General features: G+C 32.1%; 1 pseudogene; it reads right to left on the bottom strand.

The window, feature by feature from the left end:
* Window positions 1–1615: 1615 nt before the first annotated feature.
* On the bottom strand, window positions 1616–3953 carry LOC149220245 (protein Brevis radix-like 1; annotated as a pseudogene).
* Between the last annotated feature and the right edge of the window lie 16960 nt (window positions 3954–20913).

Consider the following 20913-nt stretch of genomic DNA (forward strand, 5'->3'; position numbering starts at 1 on the left):
ATCTACAGTGCTTATGTATGAGAAATTAGACTCTGTTTTTATATAGGCTTTATTTTGTATTAAAGTATCTTGTAGGCAAAGTTTAAAAAAAAATAAGGAAAAAATTATAAAACTTTTTTCGTTATAATTTCTTAATTTAAAACATAAAAATAAAAACAAAAACAAAAACAAAAACCAGAGTTACATTTTATTATTATTTTTGTTTCTCTTTTTAGTCTGTATTTTAAATCTTTTGAGAATGATGGGTGTAAATAAAAGAAAATTATCATATCAAAATACCTATATTTATTGTTGTCCTCCTTCATGAGAGTGATATTATGAAAGTGTCTTAACTTCTTCTAAATGATTTTGATTCATGTATTTATAGTCTTTACCTCTAAAAAATATGCTTTATTTTTGTATAATTATATATTATGTAAATAATGGATTTTGTGTGAATCATGTTTTTTGAAATGCATTTTACATTTCTGGCTTTATTTTGTATATTTAATTATCTTAGTGTAAATGAAATTTCTCACACTAAAAATACTTATTTAATTTTTTTTCCTCACACCAAAAATACCTCTATTGCAGCATGAAAGTGTTTTAACTTCTTCATTTACAAGTTTTTGCCAATGCTCCTTATTTCTAAAAAAATTAGGTTTTATTTTTGTATAATTATTGTTCTCCTTTAGCATGTGAGGTCTTATAGCAAAACTATTAATTAAATTTAGGGAAAAAAATTATATTTATTTTTTCATTATAGTTTCCTAATTAAAAAAAAATCCAAAGTTTTTTTTTTTTTAAACAAGCCTAGATGAAAATGATAAAATTACTAGAGATGCAAACCTTTGCACCAAAAAAAGTTTAAAACTGAATTTGAGAAAACCTTACACCTTTAAATATTTGATCCCTCTCAACTTAATAAATACATAATTAAAATAAACCTTTAATAATAATTAAACGTGATAGTTTAAAAAAATATAAATCTAAAATATAATTTTCATTATTATTTAAATATATATCTTATTATCATTTTAATACTTCGAACTTTTACAAAATAATAAATTTATTTTTTCAGTTACATATAACCTAATCTTAGTAAAGTTCATATTTAAAATAATTAAGGTGTGGCAGTGTTTACAAAAGATTCCATAAGGGGATTAGCGGGTCATGTTTCTGATATTTCAGATCTGGCCAACGTTTTTTAAAAGTTCTTTGACAGATGTTTTTTGTCCTGTGTTGTTTCGTGAGATCATCTGAAGCGTTCCTCATAAGTACCCGTCCGAAAGTAACAGTGATATCAGATGACAAATCGTATAAAACAGATATTCCAAAAATGACAACGTACAGGATCACGAATAACGCGGATGAAACCATTTTGTGTTGAAACATACCTAACATAAAAAGCTCCTTAACCCTGGATGCGCACCGTACTAAGCAAGGTGCGGCAGTTTATTCAAAAGAAGTGAAGAACGGATGTGCAGTGCGCACCAACGGCTATTAGTTAGCAGAGGAACAGTTGAAGTTTCAAATTATTAATAGTAATGGCTCAGGATTATGGCTAGCCCGATGATATTAAACGCGTCAGCCATCCTTAATAACACAATATTTTGACTACCACAGGCGCTATTGTTCAAATGTATTTCTCGCGAATTCTTAAGCGATTTTCTTCCCACCACTATCTGGCTTGCATCTCATTGAACTTCTCGCGGCTGATTGCATTATGATAATCACAATCAAATTAGAATGTAAATAAACTCAAAATCTTGACACAGGAGCGCAATGAACATTCAAGAAACGAATGAAGTGAAAATAATAAATAAAAGGATTAAAGGCACAGGTACCTGAATTTGAGGCGCTTGATTTTCTTTGAGCCGCTAAGGGAACATTGAATGACAACGTAGACGCCGAGTGCATCTTCTTCGACCGACTCTTGTTCTTGTTCTTGTTCACCCGATTTGTCTCTACTCTGTAAGTCGTTGGGCCGGTCCGCATCGCGAGAAGAACTTGTTATTGAAGTGTACAAAGCTCTTCGAAGAATGCCGGCTCCTGAAAACTCTTGCTTCTTCGGATCTCTCTGTAAATGATGTTATTATTATTAAATAGTCATAATATGATTTCGCCATACAAGCTGGATCAGCCTAAATGGTAATATTCATTTTTTCATAATACTTAATGTGAGCTACCTCCTCCTCATCAGACTTTGGTAGAGTGGGAATGCAGCAGACTCATCTTTGTCGTGGGCGTGGACATTGAAAAGCGTCATAATTTTATTGTAATTTTCCGCCCACCAATGCTGTGTTTGCCCTTCGCTGAAGAACTCGCCGCTGAAAGGACGAAATTTAATTTACTTTTAGAAATTGTTAAAGAATGAAAAAGTCTTTCAGGAAATGGAATATTTTCAAGATATCAGAGCACAGCATCCCTTATCCATCCAAATCTATAGCAAATGTGCAGCGGGGACACTACACATTACAATGAGACATTTACGGTGACGAATTTTGATTTAAAAATACGTAAAATGATTGCAAGTCAGTCAGGAAATTACTGAAGTAGATCCGAATGTTTGAAATTTTCTGATAAAACCAAAAAGAAAGCCCCATGCGAACTAAAACACTCAAAAGAGCAGGTAAAGCTTATGGACGAACTTAGAACTGCAAATTAAATAATCTAGTGGAAAAAGTTGGAGCCTTAAGGATTTATTGCTGATTCTTCCATGTGAATTTCTTCAAATTAAAACGAAATATGCTTGAATTTATGAATAAGAGATACGAAAGTGATTTCATTACCTGAATCTGATCTGCTTAAGTTCATTTCCTCCTCCCCTGAGAGAAACTAGAGTGATGAGAACGCCTGGTTCGACCTGTGTTATCGTTTCTTTGGATTCCTCTTCTTTGATCATTGGTTCGACAGGCCAAGACTAGGTATGGAGCATTGGCTTGCCGTTTTTTGAGGTACTGGGGCGCATATCGCCGAGAACATGATGCTGACAGGAAGTGCTCATAAGGCTCCGCGCCGGTGTGGAACTGGAACTTCCTCAGTTCGGCTTTCAGCTTTCGATCCTGCTTCTCATTCTATGCATCTTTGCAGCTGTCCTTCGTGGCTAACGTTGGATACCGTGCTAGGCCTATGTGCTCTGAATAATTTTAACGCCATATCCTGTATCTATAAGTTGTAAGTTGTTGTATAGCTATCACTTAAAATTAATAGAACTTACCAGTAAAAGCAATATTCGAGGAGCATCTTATCGTTTGAAAAAGAAACAAAAAATTAAATTATTGTCTGTAACATTAACCAGAAATCAGAACTCGATGGCCTTACAGTACATTCCTTTGAAAGTGTACAAGCAGGACTGACAGAAGGAAAACTTGGCACTAATTTACAGGAAAAGCTAAAAACAATGAGTCATCATTTAACGACGTCGACGTCGAACAGGTGATGCACAACAACATGATGCCACTGCGTCAAATGATTTTTCCTTCAACATTTACTATAAAAGGCACTCGGAACAAATATTTTCGCCCAATATCTCTGGGAAACCACAAAGAAAAGCGAAAACAGCCAGAGTCATTCGCTGGGAGCACTGAAACGCCAAGAGAATACAGTCCCCTTCCCTAAAACTTCACCAAAAATCACTATACTGCGCATTTGACTGAAACGATCGCCGTAAAGGATTTCACCGCTTTTTTTTTTAATCTTGGAACTTGCAAACGAAAATGTTCAAAAAGATGGATTCATCCGACAAAATATTTCAGACAACATTCAAACAGCAAAATTTGACGATCTTCTTAACCAGCATGAAATTCGTCTTAAATAATGTGTAAGGAAACATGAATTTACCTCCGAATGCCATCAAAATCGGGCCGCAAAATCCAACCCCGACTCCTTTTTCCGGAAGCTGAAGATCCTTCTCCTGGGAGACCTTTAAGCTTCTTCTGATCGGACCCCTCTGTATGGACTGTCCCGCTCATGTGCTTCCGACAACAGAAACAGAAAAAGATAAACATTTTGTTTCTTGAATTTAATTACGCAGATAGGCTCTTTTTATCGGCAACTTAATCATTTTCTTAATTAATTTTTTTGATTGGATGGCCTGGAAGATGCTAGTATATTTTTGTAGTTTCCACTAGATCAATGACTAAAATTAAAAGTCATAAGTTCCTTACATATCTAAATGGGGTGTTTAAACCCTACTTAAATTAATTTTTTACTAAATGAGATTAAAATTTTACAGTGTTTCTCATTCTCCAAGTATAAAGATTAACAAAAATAATATTAAAAAATAAAATAAAAAAAATACAAAACAATATAGGATGGAACAATAGTTTTCCTTCCATATGCGCAACTTGGCAACTTGGCAACATGCAGTTATCCCGTTATTAATCATTAAACACTTGACTGTTGACATTCTCATTCTTCCCCACTATATGAGATTAGAAAAAATGATAAGAAAAAATGAAATTAAAAAATTAATGCCAAAAACCGTTGAAACTGATGTCTCTTTCCATCCTGAAACGTATGAAACCAGGTTATTCGCTGCTGGGGTGGGTTAATATATAACGCAGGTCGTTAATAATGTCCAGATGGGTGGGTTAATGTATGATGCGGGTCGTTAATAATGTCCAGATGGGTGGGTTAATGTATGATGCGGGTCGTTAATAATGTGCAGATGCTAGGAGCGAGGGGTATTCCTTGGGCATGGGCTAACCTCAACCATGCCGCACAGGCACTTACGGTCACCTCAAGTAAACTAACAATTTATTTGATCAAATCCCGCATTATTATTATTATGTTGTAGTTGATTGATTCTCTTCATGAATATATGTATCAAATTTTATACATTACAGATTTGCAGAATACATTCTCTTCATTCTCACTCTCATTAGTCTCACTCATTGTAATTATTCATTGCATGTTGTGTTGTGTACTTTGACTAGGGATATTGGGTTAACTTATTTCATCGTAACAGATAAGACCATTCTTAGCTCTGCACGTAGAAACTCGTTCAGTGAGCACATGGAAAATCAAGTAGAGTATTTCGCTTTTTGCCTAAAATAATGGGACGCTCTGGGGAGGTCGTGCCTGGAAGCATTATCGTCTGTAAAAAAAACCTCTCTTTGTGCATCTGAATTTATCTATGTTGCATGAGTTTCCGGAACGTGGGAACGTTGGGAACTTGGGTACGGGTGTCGGGAACGGCTAGAGGTTTCCCCAAAATTTATAGGAAACGGTTAATCGGGAACGGTAATATTATATAATAAAAAATATATATATATATATATATATATATATAATTATATAATAATCAAAATTAATATTAAATAAAAATATTCAAATATTAAAATCAATTTAAATATATAATCTCTCTTATATATAAATATATTCTCTAGCTGTCTCTCTTCGTGAGTCTCTCCCTTTTATATATATAAAATATTAAAATGTCAAGTTCATTATCAGTTCTTTGACACATGACCAGTATTGGAAACAATTTACCTTAAAAATACAAAGGAACAATTTTACCTATATTTCTCTAGTTATTCTTATGAGAAAAAGTAAAGTGACTCTAATGGTTAAGCATTGAATGCCACATACAATATGCACACAATCTTCTGAGATACATATACATAAACAAACAAAAAAATACTCATCAGCATGACATCCCAGATATCGCCCTTACATTGAGGTGTCACACGCTTCCTTAACCCATCAAGAGATTGCTCCAGTTTCTGAATTAAGGATATCGGTGTTAAGGATATCTTTGACCTTTCTTCCTGTGAAGGTTTCAACAAAGCCTCATGTTTTGTGGGCAGTTCAACATATTTGTCTACATGCTTTGTATTCTCCAACCCCAGGGAACGTGGGAACTCCAAAAAAAACAGCATTCAAAGCTCCCGGAACTTTCCCAAGCTCCCATTGCAGCTCCCGCAGAAAAGGGAACGTTCCCATACAGTTCCAAAGCTTCCGGGAACGCGGGAACCATTGGAACGGGTTTCCCACCTCTAGGGAGCGGTTCCCGTGTAACAAAGGAATTTATGGTCCCTGTCAACTGGTATTTTTATGCGTGTATGAGTTCTGGTTCTGTTATTTTATGCGTTTTATTAATAGTGATTCAATCTTGGGTTTCTAATTAACACTTAAGGTTATGCCTGTTGGGTTGGTTTCCTTTCATATCAGCCTGCTTGTTCTCTTACATGCATTGTTAAGATCCGCAGTGGAACCTTTGTTTACACAGGAAATCTTTGAAAAAGACTTAATCTGGAAGTAGCTCTGGATTTGAAATATTATTGAATCTTGTTCATACCGGTATTGGGTCCGAACCTTTATCCCATCGCAAAAGCCATAAGTGGAGTGGAAGGGACCTTTGGAACTGTCGAAGTCCGAACTCCGACAACCCAAACCTGAACCATTATAGAGAAAAGTAGAAAGGTTATCGGGTCCACGATTATTATCACATAGCCAGATCGGAATGGAAAGAGCCTAGCATTGGAGTGTTGGAATCCCCGAAGAGCCTAGCATTAGAGTGTTGGAATCTCCGATAGAGATTTCCGATAGTCCATGTACTATGGCATCGGGGTTAGCATTGGAGTGTTGGAATCACTGATAGAGATTTCCGATAGTCCACGTACTATGGCATCGGGGTTATTGGAACACTATGTTATTGCTCCGTTCCATGTGAAATTGCCGATTACCGATAATTAAATTAGAATAATTAAATGGTGGGGATTATTTTTAAATTGGAATAATTAAATGGTGGGGATTATTTTGGCAGCGAGCCAGGAAGTAGGGATTATTCGAATCCGATGCCGATGAAAATACGATAAATTTTCTTGTAACTTCATTACCAAAAAAAGCACAAAATTATGATAAGTTTTCTTTTAACCTCATAGAAAAGCGGAAATTGACGACTTTTAACCAGGTAAAAAACACAAACTAACGCTGGTAATTGGATAGGACCAAAAGAGCAATGGATTGGACGGGCAAGATAAACTCGTATACCACAATGGATATCTCATCTTACAATCCAATATATCATCTGTTTGTCGCAGACATGTGAAGTCGGTGGAACTCCGGGGTTTGAGTTAACATTTCAAATTTTGATTGTTAGAGATTTCAGCAAAATCACATAGAGAATCATTTGTTGACGCGTTTCGAACCAACTAGTGTGGTTCATTGTCAAGACAAGTTGAGAAACAAATCTGAGCGATCCGTTAAATAGAGTATGCAGGTCCTTCAACGGCTATGTAAACGGCTATATGAACAGACAACGGTTAAAAAGTCCTTTAACCGTTGCCTGTTCATATAGCCGTTTACATAACCATTGAAGGACCTGCATACTCTATTTAACGGATCGCTGAGATTTGTTTCTCAACTTATCCTGATGATGAACCACACTAGTTGGTTCGAAACGCGTCGACAAATGATTCTCTATGTGATTTTGCTGAAATCTCTAACAATCAAGTATGGATCCTAAACTCTTTAATAAAGTTCAAATTTTCTTTTAAATCCATCTGTTGGATTGGATGTCTATTTAAACAGAGCTGCCTTAATTCCGTTGCCAACATGTAGATGGATTAGCGTAAATGTGCCCACATGTAGATGGATTAGCATAACGGATGGATGTCTATTTAATTAGAGCCGCCTTAATTCCGTTGCCAACATGTAGATGGATTAGCATAACAGTGGTGCCCACATGTAGATGGATTAGCATAACAGTGGTGCCAACTTTGTGATATTCAACTTTCCTTCTCCCAAATTTCTGATATGGAATTGCAATGACTGCTTGGTTTTTCCTTTTGTTTTGTTTGTGCAACTTATCATTTCCCTTTCTTTTTGTGCAGATTAATGTGCATGGTTTTTGTTTCCTTATATTTCTGTTTCTGCATTTTCACCTATTTTTTGTCTCTGAATTTTCAGAGCTTTTAATATTTATCTGGGATGGTAATGGGATGGGGCTTCTGTGCTTTCACAATAATTTAAAGTGTACTTGCTGGCACTATTGTTACAATTGATTCAAGATGTGGCAATATAGCAAACAATTCGGCTCAGCCTTCAGGTAAAATTAATCTCGGCTAAAGCCCTCCTCTCTATTTCATGTTATGGTAAAATATTATAGTTATCATTCCTATTTATTTCAGGTTATGTTCAAAATTAGGTTCGATTAATTGTTATGTAGCAAAGGGTTTTTGCCGAGGAATGTGATCGATTTTAAATACAAACGACGGTGATGAATGGGTATGTGGTACTTTAATCTAAATCAATTCGCTACATGTACTATTTTTTCCCCTGTTTTAACTATTTTTGAAGTGTATGCGCTGATACTCTTGATTAAAGATCTGTCGTCAGCTAAAAGTTAGCTCTGCTAAACTGTCGTCCCTCTTTCTTTCCTGTTAAAAGAATATAGTTATCATTCCTCTTTTCTATTTTTGAAGTGTGTGCGCTGTTGTGGCAGTTGATTAAAGATCTCACAATGGAGCAAAAGATGCCGATCCTCTTTCTTTCCTGTTATGTTAAACGGTATAGTTATTATTCCTCTTTCTTTCTTGCCCCTGTTCGTTTTCTGTTCAAGTTTAGGTTAAATTAATTGTTATTTTAATGAAACAGTAATAGGTGAATTCTGGTTTGATTGACGCTAATGACGGGAGCTGCCGTAGCAAAAGGTAGCAAAAGGTTGTTGCAGTGGATGATGATTTATTTTAGATACAAATTTTGATAAATGGGTATATGACATTTTAAACATTTTTGGGTTTTACAAGTTTATGCCGTAGTCTAACTAGCTGGAGGAGTTGTTCGGAAAGTTATGGAAACTCTGATTATATTTAGAGAAAATCTGACAAAGATTTTTGTAAATCTAAGTTGTAGTCGTTAAGCTTCAAAATTTTAGGTGTACTAGACGCTTTTGATGGTGCTGAATCCATTTCCACCATCATAAATATATAGATTCCAAGTTGTAATTATAACACATTAAATTTTGAAATATTGTATTAATTTTGTCTTTATTAAAGATACAAATTTTAAAATATGAAGTGTATCTTAAAATTAATCATAAAAAAATGGATATGTATCAAATTATCCATGTTCATTGTGAAACAACAAATTTTGAAATGTAATTGTAAAACTTATTTTTATTAAACATAGAAATTTTAAAATGTCAAGTGGAAAATAAAAATAAAACATCAATTTAGTTTTAAAATATGAAGTGCATCTTAAAATTAATTATAAAAAAAATGGATGTGCATCAAATTATCCATATTCATTGTGAGGTAACAAATTTTGAAATGTAATTGTAAAGTTTATTTTCATTAAATATAGACATTTTAAAATATCAAGTGGAAAATAACAAGGCATCAATTAATAAATGATAAGTATTTATTTTTGAAAAATAATAAAAATTGAAATATAATTCTAAAATTTATCTTTGTTAAACATTAAATTCTTAAAATGTGAAGTAGATTAAATTTAATTTGAAAAATTATAGACATCAATACTGGTGAACTAGTGAACTTTGAAATATATTTGTTAAATAATAATATTTGAAATGCAATTCTAAAAAAAAATCAAAATATGAAATAGATTAAAAAAATAAATTGAAATAGATGATGAATATAATTAGAAGAATAAATTATGCATTCAATTATAGATGTCCAATAAACCTTGAAATGTAATTAAAAAAATTCATATTTATTAAATACACGCACATATCTTTAAATTTAATAGGGAAAAAAAGAATATTAATATATAAATACAAAATTGTTTATTCCCATATTTATGAAATTATAAATGTTGAAAATGTATCTTTATAATAAAATTATCATATCAGGCCATCGAATATAGAATTAATTAAAGTTCTTGTGTATCTATTAAATTATACATGTCCATATTTGTGAAATAGTAATTTTGAAGCTTACTTTTAAAAATTTATAGTTTCACTAAAGAAAAGATTTAGAATGTAAAGTGGGAAAGAACAATACAACATTATAAATATACATGGTTTTGAAAGAGTAAAAAAACATTAAAAAATTTGATGTAAATTGGAAAATAACAACACATCATAAATATATGGATTCCAAATTGCAATTATAACACATAACATTTTGAAATATTATATTAATTTTGTCTTTATTAAAGATAGAAATGTTAAAATATGAAGTGTATATTAAAATTAATCAGAAAAAAATGGATATGTATCAAATTATGGATGTTCATTGTGAAACAACAAATTTTGAAATGTAATTGTAAGAATTACTTTTATTAATCATAGAAATTTTAAAATGTCAAGTGGAAAATAACAACAAAACATCAATTAATAAATGATAAGTATCTATTTTTGAAAAATAATAAATATTGAAATATAATTCTAAAATTTATCTTTATTGAATATTAAATTCGTAAAATGTAAACTAGATTAAATTTAATTTGAAAAACTATAGATATCAATACTAGTGAATGAGTAAGCTTTGAAATATATTTATTAAAAAATGATTTTTGAAATGCAATTCTTAAAAAAAAAAAATATGAAATAGATTAAAAGAATAAATTGAAATAGATGATGAATAAAATTAGAAGAATAAATTATGCATTCAATTATAGATCTCCAATATTAATATTCATAACATTTAATTAACAATATTAAAATTATTAATGACATTAACATTATTATTATAAATAATATTGTCAACATTTAATATTAAAAATAATATTAATTTTTTTTAATTTACAATCTTATATATTATTATTATTTTAATTTATTAATATTATTGATATTATATTAATTAATTAAATAATATAATATACCATCAAACATTAATAACATTAAATATTAATAAAATATTAATATTAAGTTTTAATATTATTTATAAATGTTAGATATTAGGCTTTTGTGATCCATATTGTAAATGAGAGTGTCTTTCGGATTAATCACATTATTAGAATTTGGTCGACATTTGGAACCACATTAGTTGGTTCTAAATGTCGACCAAATTCTAATAATGTGATTAATCCGAAAGGTACTCTCATTTATTTATAAATATTAATTTTAATATTAATATTAATTGATATGAATATGAATATTAATATTATTAATATTACTTTTAATATTATTAATATTTATAAATATTAATTTTAACGTTAATTATTAATATTAATAGCATTAAATAATATTATCATGGTCAACCATGGTCCAATGTTGCATTGTGACAAAGATTGTCTCTATATGAAAATCAACCATGGTCATGCGTTGCATTGTGACAAAGATTATGGGAATATTAAAATCAACCATGGTCAACGATGGACAACCATGTTTATTTTAGGGTTTATAATATTTATTCAAACGTCACATTGTCACATACATTGTATATAAAAATCAATCATGGTCAATTATGCTCAACCATGGTCAATCATGGTCAACCATGGTTAATATGAAAAATCAACCATTGTCAATCATGGTTAGCCATGGTCCAACATCACATTGTGAAAGAACTGTCTCAACATGAAAATCAACCATGGTCAACCATTGTCGACCATGGTCAACCATGTTTCAACGTCGCATTTTGACGAAGATTGTCTCAATGTGAAAATCAACCATGGTCAATCATTGTTAACTATGGTCAACCATGGTCAATAATCATGTTCACATTGTGACAAAGATTATCTCTTTGTCCAACGTCACATTGTGATAAAGATTGTCTCAATATGATAATCAACCATGGTTAATCATTGTCAAGCATGGCCATTCATGGTCAAACATGGTCCAACATCACATTATAAGAATTATTGTCTCAATATGAAAATCAACTGTGTCAACCATCTTCAATCATGGTCTACCATGGTCAAATGCCGCATTGTGATAAATATTGTCTTAAATGAAAATAAATCATGGTCAATTGTGGTCAACCATGGTCAATATGAAAATGAACCATGGTCCAATGTCCCATTGTCACAAAGATGTCTCAATGTGAAAATCAACCATTCTTAATCATGGTCAACCATGGTCAATAATCATGGTCACATTGTGATGAAGATGGTCTCTTGGTCCAATGTCACATTATGAAAACCATGGTCATCCATGGTCAAACATAGTACAATGTCACATTGGGACAAAGATTGTCTCAATATGAAAATCAACCATGGTCATCCATGGTCCAACATCACATTGCGACAAATATTTTCTCAATATAAAAATCAATCATGTTCAATCATGGTCCAACATCACATTGACAAAGATTGTCTCAATATGTAAATCAATGATGGTCGATCATATTTATTTTAATGTTTATAATATTTTTCTTAGGGTTTATATATGTTGGGTTTATAATATCAGTCTCTTGGATTTAATATTGTTCCTTGGGTTCATAATCCCTTGGGGTCTTAGTATTAATCCCTTCGTTTTATTATTCCTTTGGGTTTCTCATATTAATCCCTTGGGTTTATTATTCCTTTAGGTTTATAATATCGATCATGGTAAACCATTGTCAATCATAGCCAACCATGCTTGTATGTCACATTGTGACAAGGATTGTCTCGCCATGAAAATAAATAATAATCCCTTGGGTTTATTATTCCTTTGGGTTTATTATATCAATCCCTTGGGTTTATATTATTAGTCCCTTTTGTTTAATAGTATTCCCTTTGGTTCATAATCCCTTGGGGTTTTAGTATTAATCCCTTGGGTTTATAATATCAATTGCTTGGGTTTATTATTCCTGAGTCAAACATGGTTTATTATGATGTTGACCATGGTCCAACATGGAATTGCGATAAGGATTGTCTCAATATGAACATAAATGATGGTTGATCATGTTTATTTCAATGTTTATAATATTTGTCTTACGGTTTATATACGTTGGGTTTATAATATTAGTCCCTTGGGTTTAATATTATTCCCTTGGGTTCATAATCCCTTGGGGTTTTAGTATTAATCCCTTGGGTTTATTCCCTTAGGTTTATAATATCAATCATGGTCAACCATTGTCAATCATAGCCAACCATGGTCAACCATGTTTGAATGTTGCATTATGACAAGGATTGTCTCACGATCAAAACAAAACCATGTTTATTTTTGTGTTTGTAGTATTTATATTTGGGTTTATCAATATTGGGTTTATAATTGCTGTCCCTTGGGCTTAATATTATTCCCTTGGGTTTTAGTATTAATCCCTTGAGTTTAATATTATTCCCTTGGGTTCATAGTCCCTAGGGGTTTTAGTATTAATCCCTTGGGGTTTTAGTATTAATCCCTTGGGATTTTAGTATTAATGTAAATAAGTTGGGTTTACTATTCCCTTAGGTTTATAATATGAAAATCAATGATCGTTGATCATGTTTATTTTAATGTTTATAATATTTTTCTTGGGGTTTATATACGTTGGGTTTATAATATTAGTCCTTTAGATTTAATATTATTCCCTTGGGTTCATAATCCCTTGGGGTCTTAGTATTAATCCCTTCATTTTATTATTCCTTTGGGTTTCTCATATTAATCCCTTGGGTTTATAATATCCATCATGGTAAACCATTGTCAATCATAGCAAACCATGGTCGACCATGCTTGAATGTCACATTGTGACAAGGATTGTCTCACCATGAAAATAAATAATAATCCCTTGGGTTTATTATATCAATCCCTTGGGTTTTTTATTCCCTTGGTTTTATATTATGAGTCCCTTTTGTTTAATAGTATTCCCTTTGGTTCATAATCCCTTGGGGTTTAGTATTAATCCCTTTGGTTTATAATATCAATCGCTTGGGTTTATTATTCCCGAGTCAAACATGGTTTATTATGATGTTGACCATGGTCCGACATGGAATTGTGATAAGGATTGTTTCAATATGAAAATCAATGATGGTACATCATGTTTATTTCAATGTTTATAATATTTGTCTTAGGGTTTGTAGTATTTATATTTGGGTTTACCAATGTTGGGTTTATAATATTAGTCCCATGCTTGAATGTCACATTTTGACAAAGATTGTCTCGCCATGAAAATAAAACATGTTTATTTTAGTGTTTGTAATATTTATATTTGGGTTTACGAATATTGGGTTTATAATATTAGTCCCTTGGGCTTAATATTGTTCCCTTGGGTTCATATTCCCTTGGGGTTTTAGTATTACTCCCTTCGGTTTATTATTCATTTGGGTTTATAATATCAAAATTTGGGTTTTTTTATTCCCTTAGGTTTATAATATAAATTGTAGCCAAACATGGTGAACCATGTTTGAATGTCGCATTGTGACAAGGATTGTCTCACCATCAAAATAAACTATGTTTATTTTAGTGTTTGTAGTATTGATATTTGCCTTTACTCGATGTGAAGTTTATAATATTAGTCCCATGGGTTTAATATTATTCCCTTGGCTTCATAATCCCTTGGGTTTTAGTATTTATCCCTTGGGTTTATTATTCATTTGGGTTTATAATATCAATCCCTTGGGTTTATTATTCCCTTTGGTTGATAATATAAATCATGGTAAACCATTGTCAATCATAGCCAAACATCGTCAACCATGGTTGAATGTCACATTGTGACAAGAATTGTCTCACCGTTAAAATAAACCATGTTTATTTTAGTATTTGTAGTCTTTATATTTGGGTTTACCAATGTTGGTTTTATAATATTAGTCCCTTGGTTTAATGTCGCATTTTGACAAAGATTGACTCACCATGAAAATAAACCATGTTTATTTTAGTGTTTGTAGTGTTTATATTTGGGTTTAACAATGTTGGGTTTATAATATTAGTCCCATGGGTTTAATATTATTCCCTTGGGGTCTTAGTATTAATCCCTTCATTTTATTATTCCTTTGGGTTTCTCATATTAATCCCTTGGGTTTATTATTCCCTTAGGTTTATAATATCCATCATGGTAAACCATTGTCAATCATAGCCAACCATGGTCAACCATGCTTGAATGTGACATTGTGACAAGGATTGTCTCACCATGAAAATAAATAATAATCCCTTGGGTTTTTTATTCCCTTGGTTTTATATTATGAGTCCCTTTTGTTTAATAGTATTCCCTTTGGTTCATAATCCTTGGGGTTTAGTATTAATCCCTTGGGTTTATAATATCAATCACTTGGGTTTATTATTCCTGAGTCAAACATGATTTATTATGGGGTCGACTATGGTCCGACATGGAATTGTGATAAGGATTGTCTCAATATGAAAATCAATGATGGTTTATCATGTTTATTTCAATGTTTATAATATTTTTCTTAGGGTTTGTAGTATTTATATTTGGGTTTACCAATGATGGGTTTATAATATTAGTCCCATGCTTGAATGTCACATTTTGACAAAGATTGTTTCGCCATGAAAATAAAACATGTTTATTTTAGTGTTTGCAATATTTATATTTGGGTTTACGAATATTGGGTTTATAATAGTAGTCCCTTGGGCTTAATATTGTTCCCTTGGGTTCAAATTCCCTTGGGGTTTTAGTATTACTCCCTTCGGTTTATTATTCATTTGGGTTTATAATATCAAAATTTGGGGTTTTTTATTCCCTTAGGTTTATAATATAAATTGTAGCCAAATATGGTGAACCATGTTTGAATGTCGCATTGTAACAAGGATTGTCTCACCATCAAAATAAACTATGTTTATTTTAGTGTTTGTAGTATTGATATTTGCCTTTACTCAATGTGAAGTTTATAATATTAGTCCCATGGATTTAATATTATTCCCTTGGCTTCATAATCCCTTGGGTTTTAGTATTTATCCCTTGAGTTTATTATTCATTTAGGTTTATAATATCAATCCCTTGGGTTTATTATTCCCTTTGGTTGATAATATAAATCATGGTAAACCATTGTCAGTCATAGCCAAACATCGTCAACCATGGTTGAATGTTGCATTGTGACAAGAATTGTCTCATTGTCAAAATAAACCATGTTTATTTTAGTATTTGTAGTTTTTATATTTGGGTTTACCAATGTTGGTTTTATTATATTAGTCCCTTGGTTGAATGTTTCATTTTGACAAATATTGACTCACCATGAAAATAAACAATGTTTATTTTAGTGTTTGTAGTGTTTATGTTTGGGTTTAACAATGTTGGGTTTATAATATTAGTCCCATGGGTTTAATATTATTCCCTTGGGTTCATAATACTTTGGGGTTTTCGTATTAATCCATTGTAAACCATTTTCAATCATATCCAAACATGGTCAACCATGGTTGAATGTTGCATTGTGATAAGAATTGTCTCACCATCAAAATAAACCATATTTATTTTAGTGTTTGTAGTATTTATATTTGGGTTTACCAATGTTGGGTTAATAATATTAGTCCCATTCTTGAATGTCACATTTTGACAAAGATTGTCTCACCATGAAAACAAAACATGTTTATTTTAGTGTTTGTAATATTTATATTTGGGTTTACAAATATTGGGTTTATAATATTAGTCCCTTGGGCTTAATATTGTTCCCTTGGGTTCATATTCCCATGGGGTTTTAGTATTACTCCCTTCGGTTTATTATTCATTTGGGTTTATAATATCAAAATTTGGGTTTTTTTATTCCCTTAGGTTTATAATATAAATCGTAGCCAAACATGGTGAACCATGTTTGAATGTTGCATTGTGACAAGGATTGTCTCACCATCAAAATAAACTATGTTTATTTTAGTGTTTGTAGTATTGATATTTGCCTTTACTCGATGTGAAGTTTATAATATTAGTCCCATGGGTTTAATATTATTCCCTTGGCTTCATAATCCCTTGGGTTTTAGTATCTATCCCTTTGGTTTAGTATTCATTTGGGTTTATAATATCAATCCCTTGGGTTTATTATTCCCTTTGGTTGATAATATAAATCATGGTAAACCATTGTCAATCATATCCAAACATCGTCAAACATGGTTGAATGTTGCATTGTGACGAGAATTGTCTCACCGTCAAAATAAACCATGTTTATTTTAGTATTTATATTATTTATACTTAGGTTTACCAATGTTGGTTTTATCATATTAGTCCCTTGGTTGAATGTTTCATTTTGACAAAGGTTGACTCACCATGAAAATAAACCATGTTTATTTTAGTGTTTGTAGTGTTTATATTTGGGTTTAACAATGTTGGGTTTATAATATTAGTCCCATGGGTTTAATATTATTCCCTTGGGTTCATAATCCCTTGGGGTTTTCGTATTAATACCTTAGTTTTATTATTCCTTGGGGTTTATAATATCAATGCCTTGGGTTTATTATTCCCTTAAGTTTATAATATCGATCATGGTCAACCATTGTCAATCATAGGCAACCATGGCCAACCATGGTTGAATGTCACATTGTGACAATGATTCTCTCACCATGAACATAAACCATGTTTATTTTTGTCTTTATAATATTTATATTAGGGTTTACCAATGTTGGGTTTATAATATTAGTCCCTTGGGTTTAACGTTATTTTCTTTGGTTCATAATACCTTGGGGTTTTAGTATTAATTTTTTGGGTTTATTATTAACTTGGGTTTATAATATCAATTATGGTCATCTTTATGTTTCTCTTGTGTTTGTAATATTAATTCCTTGTGCTTCTTCCTCCCTTAGGTTTTTAATATTTATCTGTTGGGTTCACTAATTCGTTAGGTTTATAATATTAAAGAGTTGGGTTTATTAGTTCCTTGGGTTTATAATATTAGTCCTTTTTGTTTAATATTATTCCTGTTGGTTCATAATCCCTTGGGATTTTAGCATTAAACCCTTAGGTAATAATAAACAAAAGGGCCTAATATTATAAACCCAATGTATACAAACCCTAATATAACTATTAAAAGTACTAAAGCCTAATAATAATAATAATATTATTATTATTATGATTTTATATTATTATAATAATATTAATATAATAATCATAAATATATAAATATATAAGAATATAGTTGCTATTATTTGTATAGTTATTAATTATCATAAATAATTGGTCTTTATTGTTTTTTTATAATAATATATTATAATAATATTGATTATATTATAGCCCATAGGGCTTTGGATTAACAGTGAATGGGTGCACTGTTAAGGCACTCCTTACGATAGGTCACTCGTTCAAATCCCCCATGGGTGCTTACCTACCAAAAAAAATAATATTTATTATATTATTATTATAATAATAAAATATTTGTATATTATTATAATAATATAATAATAATATAAGGCTCGCAAAAGGATATTCAAGTATATACGACCAAGGCAAAGGCTTGCATATAAGATAGAGGCTCACATATATTCTTCGACATTTAAACTCGGTTCTGAGGTCCACATCTTCGGTGATCCTCTGCGATATAAGACCATAAGGCTCGCATCTTTGGTGATCAGTTTTGAGGCTCGCCTATAAGATAGAGGCTCGCATATATTATTTGGCATTTAAACCCGGTTCTGAGGCCCGCATCTCCGGTGACCCTCGCATTTAAACTCAGTTCTGAGGCTCGCATTCAACGAATATACATATCTTCGGCATTCTATCGACATTCTATCGCAGAGGCTCACATATATTCTAAGGCTTTGATATACATTCTGGGACAGAACATATAATTGCAGAGGCTCACCTATTCAATATATATATATATATATATATACATTTTGAGGTTCACATTCATATAATCGTAGAGACAAAGAGTGTTTTGATTGCTCCCAATCCAATCAAGTCTGCGGGCTACGGTGGGCACGGGCGATCTGCAGTCAGGTTTGCTGATATCAGGTGCACACATTCCTTATCTTTTTCTTTTTCTAATACATATTTGCTCATATAATTTCAAGTATGAATATTTCACCACAGCTACCAAAGATTACCAAGGGCAGACCTAGCACAGTTACTCTACAAGGCCTTTATGAGTATATAGAGTCTTTAGAGAAACGTAGAGAAGAAAGAGAAGCCAAGCTACAAAAAGAGTTAGAAGCCATGTTGGAAAATAAATTTGCATCTCTTGAAGACACGATCCAAAAACAAATAGAAAATAAAATAGAACTACTGGAGAATAAAATGGAGGCAATGGAGACTAGGCTGCAGGTTATAGAAAAACAAAACCAAGATACTAACCAAACATCCCAGCAAGGAGATGCTGATACTTTAGAGAGTCTTAAAATGAAAGACATGATTAAATAACTAGAAGAAAAAGTTAATAGCCACCTCACCCTAAATAATGTGGTAGATAAATTAGATATCAAACCAATTAAAGATGAAATGAAAAAATTAATAGAATTAGACCATGAGCGTAACAAAAGGGCCTTGAACCTTATAATCTTCAGTTTAAAAGAGGAAGTAGATGAGGATACTTTAGCCTTAGCCCAGACAAAATTACATAATAGATTACAAATTGAAACAATGTGTTTCACAGAAGCAACAAGGTTGGGGAAATTAACTGAGAATAAAGGAAGACTAATCTGCATAAAGGTGAGCTCCACTGATCATAAGTACGACATACTTAGTAAAACCTCAAGTCTAAAAGGAACGGGAATAGTCATAAATGAAGATCTCATTCCAGAAGATCAAGCAGAATTAAGAAAGGAGGTTGAATTAAGAAACCCAGTTCTGAGGCCCGCATCTTCGGTGATCCTCTATGATATAAGACCATAAGGCTTGCATTTTCGGTGATCAGTTCTGAGGCTCGCATATAATACCATATAAGGCTCGAAAAAGTATATTCAAGTATATATGACCAAGGCAGAGGCTCGCATATAAGACAGAGGCTCGCATATATTCTTCGGCATTTAAACCTGGTTCTGAGGCCCGCATCTTTGGTGATCCTCTGCGATATAAGACCATAAGGCTCACATATAAGACCATATAAGGCTCAAAAAAGGATATTCAAGTATATATGACCAAGGTAGAGGCTCGCATATATTCTTCGACATTTAAACCCGGTTTTAAGGCCCGCATCTTCGGTGATCCTTTGTGATATAAGACCATGAGGCTCACATCTTTGGTGATCAGTTTTGAGGCTCGCCTATAAGACAGAGGCTTGCATATATTATTTGGCATTTAAACCCGGTTCTAAGGCCCGCATCTCCGGTAACCCTCACATTTAAACTCAGTTCTAAGGCCCACATTCAACTAATATACATATCTTCGACATTCTATTGGCATTCTATCGCAGAGGCTCGCATATATTCTGAGGATTTGATATAAATTCTGGGACAGAACATATAATTGAAGAGGCTCACCTATTCAATATATATATATACATTTTGAGGTTCGCATTCATATAATCGTAGAGACAGAGAGTATTTTGATTGCTCCCAATCCAATTAGGTTTGCGGGCTGCGGTGGGCACGGGCAATCTGCAGTCAAGTTTGCTGATATCAGGTGCACACATTCCTTATATTTTTCTTTTTCTAATACATATTTTCTCATATAATTTCAAGTATAATATTTCACCATAGCTACCAAAGATTACCAAGGGCAGACCTAGCATAGTTACTCTACAAGGCCTTTATGAGTATATAGAGTCTTTAGAGAAACATAGAGAAGAAAGAGAAGCCAAGCTACAAAAAGAGTTAGAAGCCATGCTGGAAAATAAATTTGCATCTCTTGAAGACACGATCCAAAAACAAATAGAAAATAAAATAGAACTACTGGAGAATAAAATGGAGGCAATGGAGACTAGGCTACAGGTTATAGAAAAACAAAACCAAGATACTAACCAAACATCCCAGCAAGGAGATGCTGATACTTTAGAGAGTCTTAAAATGAAAGACATGATTAAAGAACTAGAAGAAAAAGTTAATAGCTGCCTCACCCTAAATAATGTGGTAGATAAATTAGATATCAAACCAATTAAAGATGAAATGAAAAAATTAATAGAATTAGACCATGAGCGTAACAAAAGGGCCTTGAACCTTATAATCTTCAGTTTAAAAGAGGAAGTAGATGAGGATACTTTAGCCTTAGCCCAGACATAATTACATAATAGATTACAAATTGAAATAGTGTGTCT

This window comes from Pinus tabuliformis, chromosome Q (genome assembly GCF_031772625.1).
Source record: "Pinus tabuliformis cultivar Carrire ecotype Pingquan chromosome Q, CPIR1, whole genome shotgun sequence".
Classification (NCBI taxonomy): Eukaryota; Viridiplantae; Streptophyta; class Pinopsida; order Pinales; family Pinaceae; genus Pinus; species Pinus tabuliformis.